Here is a 6,000-nt window from a genome sequence, read left to right on the forward strand (position 1 = left end):
CCATTTCTTTGCTTCTCAATAATTGCCTTGGTTAAAACATCCCACTGCTTTAGATCTCTATGAGAGACATTTCCTGCTTTTCTGTTACATCAAATCATTGGATATATACTCAGAAACTGAAAGGGTAAATTAGACTGTACAACTCATAATGAACGGAGGTGCAACAACACCATCAGTACTAGCCTAGAAAACAATGGAAACTTATCAGATGTATTCATAAAGTATGATTACACAATAAGTTCTCATATTTCGTTTTCTTGAAAGAAGAGTCATAGTGCTTTCAGGAGGTGAACCATGTTCTTGATATTGGCCAAAGTCACCACGTGCCTTCTTTTATACAAAGAAGTAAAAGCAAAGGTTGTGTGAGGTCCTAGGAGGCAGCAAAATCCTGGCTACCTCCTAGGACATACTTTAATATTGTGGCACTCAGAGTCGTGTTTTACTCTGTGGTTACTTCGGCATAGCAGTAGTTCTCAACCCTTACAGTCACCAGGGGAGCTCCTTTTTTTTTTTTTAATTGAAGTATAGTTGGTTTACACTGTTGTGTTAATTGCTGGTATAGCTGGTATACAGTACAGTGATTCAGTTATATATATATATATGTGTGTGTGTATGTGTGTGTGCATTCCTTTTCATATTCTTTTTCATTACAGGCTATTACAAGGTATTGGATTTTGTTCCCTGTGCTATACAGTAGAACTTTGTTGTTTATCTGTTTTATATATAGTAGTTTGTATCTGCAAATCCTGAACTACCACTTTATCCCTCTACCCTCTTTTCCCCTCTGGAAACCATAAGTTTGTTCTCTATGTCTGTGAGTCTGTTTCTGTTTTGTAAATAAGTTCATTTGTCTTTTTAAAAAAAAATTCCATGTATAAGTAATATCATATGGTATTTTTCTTTCTCCTTCTGGCTTACTTCACTTAGTCTGACAATTACCAAGTCCATCCATGTTGCTGCAAATGGCATTGTTTCATTCTTTTTTATGACTGAGTAGTATTCTATTCTTTCTTTCTTTTCTTTCTATCTATCTATCTATCTATCTATCTATCTATCTATCTATCTGTCTATCTACCTACCTATCACATCTTCTTTATCCAGTCATCTGTTAGTAGACACTTAGGTTGCTTCCATGTCTTGACTATTGTAAATAGTGCTGCAATGAAAACTGGGGTGCATGCAACTTTTCAAATTAGAGATTTCACTGGATATATGCCCAGGAGTGGGATTGCTGGATCATATGGTAAGTTGATTTTTAGTTTTTAAAGGAATCTCCATACTGGTTTTCATAATGGCTGCACCAAACTACATTCCCACCAGTAGTGTAGGAGGGTTCACAGGGAGCTTCTGAGAAGTACTGATGCTCATTCCCTACCCCAAAACAAATCAGAATTTAAATCAGAATCTTCCTGTATAATTCAAACAGGATGAGGGCCACTAACTTAAGGCTTGAATTCAACATTCATTTGTTAGTGAAGACAACAGGTGAATACAGGGCAGCTGGTGGGTTTTTCTACACCTAGCCTGATTGCTTGCCTGAGGAATTCAAAATGTTATGCAGAGATGTCCTAAACACTTAGTAATGGGATCTCCTGAAAAATTAATTTTAACCCTCCCTAAGGACAGTTGCTGCTAGTAACATAAATGCTGTTAATAGCTTTTTTTTCCTTTTTTTTTTTTTTTTTTTTTTGGTATCCTGTTCACTTGGTGATTCAGAGTCACATCTTTGATCATTCACCCATGCAATGGAAAACAACTAGCTAACAGAAACTCAAGCGATATAGTCAGTTAACAGCTGATCCGCATCCTGATAGCTTCTTCAAGCTGCTCTAGAGGATACTATGTTCTGTCATGGGAGGGGTTCAGCCAGAGCTATTAATTAAGGCTCATTAGGAGAGTCAAAATGGATTGTCTGTTTTGCTTCCATCTTCACTCTTTTGCATCTCCATTAATTATACAGTCATAGCCTTGGCTGCCTATCCCTGACTCTAACTTTATTTCCTTACCCTCTACATTCGATCTGCCAGCTTCTGCCAGCTTCACCACCCTCCCTATGAGTCAGCCAGGCCCCCTCAGCATGCTCACCTGGTTGGTACCCTTACTTCCCTGGATATCCCACACCTTTGCTTCCCAAACCTGCAACCCTATTCTGCATCTTTCCTCCTGTTGCTCACTTGTCAACATCTTCTTTATCTATCTTGACACTCATCTGTTCTGATGCCCTCCACTCTCATGCCTGAACTTGGTGTCTGTTCCCTCTCTTGACCTCTGCCCACCTCCGCTAGCCTCGTTCACTCAGGAGACCAAGTTATGAATTTCTACCAAATTATGTGAGAATACGGCTAGTTTTCCTTTCCTAAAAGTGATTTGATGAAGCTCCATTTTTGCTTTTGCTATGAAGGCCTCTGATATCTATGCCCATTTGCATTTTGATAAAGTAATCCGTTGGCAGATAAATAGAAAATTCTCTAATGTGTAATTAGAGTATGAGGTAAAATTACATATACTCATGGAACACTGGGGCAGCAGGGAGCAATCAATAGACAAAATACAACCTGCAATTACAAATGATAATAATTACATACAGGAGTATTTAATTTTTCACGTCTTATAAAGTACAGCAAGGAAAATAAATCTGAAGCTGAAGCCTCAGGTCTGGAATAAGTTATGTTAAGCTTAATAAGCATTAGCCTTTGGATAAGTGAGATTTTTAATAAAAAGCCCAGATCGATGAACACTTCTGTAGATAAATGATATTTTCTGCCCTTATGAGCCTTCTTTCTGTGCACTGTAGAACTGTATCAGTATCAGGCCTGTGGATAAATGTGAGGAGCTGTGTAGTTCAGAGCTGTGTCAGGCATTTTATTGGGAATTTCATGTGCAGTCTGGCTCTGAGAGAAAAAGCATGCCTTTGTAGCTCAAATATTGTTTATCTGAATTCCATAATATTTATTTAGTTAGGTATAATTGGAATTGATGACTCTCAAGGAGCTTGCAGGAACAAGAGTATTTGAGCATCTAAATTTCTGAGCAGTAAGAATCCACATGGTAAACAGGATATACACCATTATAAAGTAAATCCTTTTTATTTACAGTGATCCAACAAAGTTTGGGTGTCTGACTCTACAGATAATAGAACTGGATATACAGCTTAGGAAATTGCAAGAAAAATCTTTCCAAGGAAACCTATGGCCCAACATGAATATTTAACATTGGTGTTTGAAAGTAAAGCAAAAAACAAAAATAAAAAACCTCTCAATTTTTTACAGATTTTCTTACTTAAGGGACAATTCTGGACTTTTTACAGGGCTTGGAAAACAAAGCAAAAACTTGGCCCCTTGTGGGTACTTAAATGTGGAAACAGTGTTATTTTGTTTTGTTTCCCCTATTAGGATAAAAAAAAAACAAGGCAGTTTTACCTCAGAATGGATTCTCCTCCAGGTAATGAATAGAAACACTCCACTTCATCCAATTCTCAATCACTCCAGAAGGAGTGGCCTGACTTTTGCTTTTGTTTTGATATGGAAGAAGGCCAGTCCAGGGAAAAATCACAGAACTCTCATGGCTTTTTGATTTATTGCATCATTAAAACATCAACCCTTGAATGGAAAAAGATAATTCACATTTTACTCAGAAGTCTCTGATTCCTGGAATTCTTAATCAGAATTCCATATCTTCTAGAAACAGTTTTCAATGCCTATAATTTATGCTATTAAGTTGCTCTTACAACTTATGTAAGAAAAAGTAGGGAAACATCCTTTTCTAAAAGCTTCCAGGAAGATGGGAGGCAAAACATGTAAAGGCACCAGTCAGTTTGGGTTGTGGTTGAAGTGTTCAGGGATATTTCCATACTGATCCAGACCAGTCATTCTCCAAGTGTATTCCCTCCCCCACCAACAGCATAGGCATCACCCAGTGGGAGGAAGGGGGAGGGGCGGTGAGCAGGGAGATGGTCTCAGCTTCTCCCTCAGACCTGCTGAATCAGAAATGCTTCAGATGGACCCAGCAATCTGTAATTTAACAAGCCCTCCTGCTGATTCCATTGTACCTACAGTTTGAAAAATGGATTCGTGTGCCTGTGCACTCATTCATTCATTCAGTGAGTAGTTACTGACACCAAATATGTACCAGAAAGTGTTCTGAATTTTTATGAAGGAATGGGAGGCAAGGAAAGTGTGAAAAGGGAAAAAAGAGAGGTCTAGATCACCTCTGGAGATTTGTCAAAATAAAAGTGCCTGGCCCCCACCTCACACTCAGTGAACCACCACCTCGTAGTGAAGCCTCCATCATAAGGGCACGCAGAATGGTGAAAGCTAGCATCTGATGAAAGGATGAAGTGTTGATGGAAGAGCCCACCTCTGCGGGTAGGGCTGCTCGCAGAGCATGAGAGAAGAGTATTTCCCACTGGAGGCATCACTGGGTGGCAAGTCTGTTTACTGCATTTGCAGGAAGGGACGGGAAGCAGGCAGAGGCAACAGGGCTTCTAAGGAATGGGCATACGTTTCCAGGCATCACTCAGCTCAGAATATCTTATACTGTGATGTTTACAACACCCTTCCCGTCACTGAGGCACAAAGCACAGGGCTCTGGTGGAACATATGTGGAATTTTAGAAGAGGACCTTAGGTTCTAGCCAAATTGGACCATCATTTTTTCCTGAACATTTCCCACCTCCTCCCACTTCCTAGGCTTTGTTCAACCTCCTTCTGCCTTCTGGAATGTCTCCGCCTCATTTCTACTTGTCAAAACCCCATAAATTCACTAAGACATAGTTTAAAAAAATTCTGTTAAAAATATCGGTTCCACCTTGTCCCCCTCCCCTAAAATACTGGCCTAATCCCTCTGCCCCCCAACTTAATACAATGTCTTCCTTCAATTTCCATCCTTCCATTTTTTGTGTTGTTGAATAAAGGACTATAATGGGGAAAGGTTTTCAGGAAATGAACAGGTAGGGTACGTCACTTCCCCAAACTTTGATCCAGAGGAAAATGCAAGCCCATTTTAGAATGAGCCCCAGTGCGGCCTGTCAGCAGTCTTAAGTGAGTAGGCCATGGGACTCAGGCCAACGTTCACAACAACTTACATGTGTATGAGGTAAGAAGTAAATGTACGCATGCGCTAGCAGCATGAGTCAGCATTATGAACAATACGCATGCGCGGGCATCATAAAAGGACAAGCGCGTACACCTGCACCGCCGCCCGCTTGTACTGCAGCGAAGTACTGCTTTGCTCCATGTTGGCTCCTCACGCCTTCCATTTGGGCAGCTCACCTCCTCGAATCCCTCTTCAGCCTCCCGCAGCTGACAGGGCCTCAGCCAGCCACCTCACATCCACTCGGAGGTCTACGATGTGACCAATGCAAGGGTATGTCATACTCAGGTCTTCTAGAAACTTTCTGCTTGAAATAATTACTGTTGATGACCAGTTGCTGAGTCCAGTTACCTACCCCAGCTGAGGAAGTACAAGCCCTTCAACTGGTAAAAACCACCTATTTTAAGGCGAAAATAATCATAAAAAAAACACCAAACATCATTTTGATCTTTTGGCATTTCCACACATGGGCCAATTTATCCATTAGACATGATATGTGCAGTGCCTAGGGCCCACGAGACTTTTAGGAGCTCACAAAATTTCTTTGAAAAACCAGAAGAAAAACCTGAATATAGTCTAGCCTGGATTATATTCAATTTTTTTACCAATGCAGTTGTAAAATTCCTTCAACTTCCCCACTGCATTTGGTGTGTACTTCTGTATTGTGGGCCCCATGTACACACCGCCCCATGTGTAGAAATAGAGATGGTTTCCTACACGTGAATCCAACAAACTCATCAGCCACCAATCAGCTGGAGCTGGAGAAAACACTTTATTTTGCCACTTCGGGTGTACTCAATCACTAATTAAATCAGGCCTGAATTGAGTCAGTTCAGGTTCACACCCCCTAGCAGGGTGGATGTATCCTCAGAAGTCTCCCTTCTCTCATCCAGCTTCCAGGGAGAAGCTT

This window comes from Camelus dromedarius, chromosome 6, assembly GCF_036321535.1.
Source record: "Camelus dromedarius isolate mCamDro1 chromosome 6, mCamDro1.pat, whole genome shotgun sequence".
Taxonomy (NCBI): Eukaryota; Metazoa; Chordata; class Mammalia; order Artiodactyla; family Camelidae; genus Camelus; species Camelus dromedarius.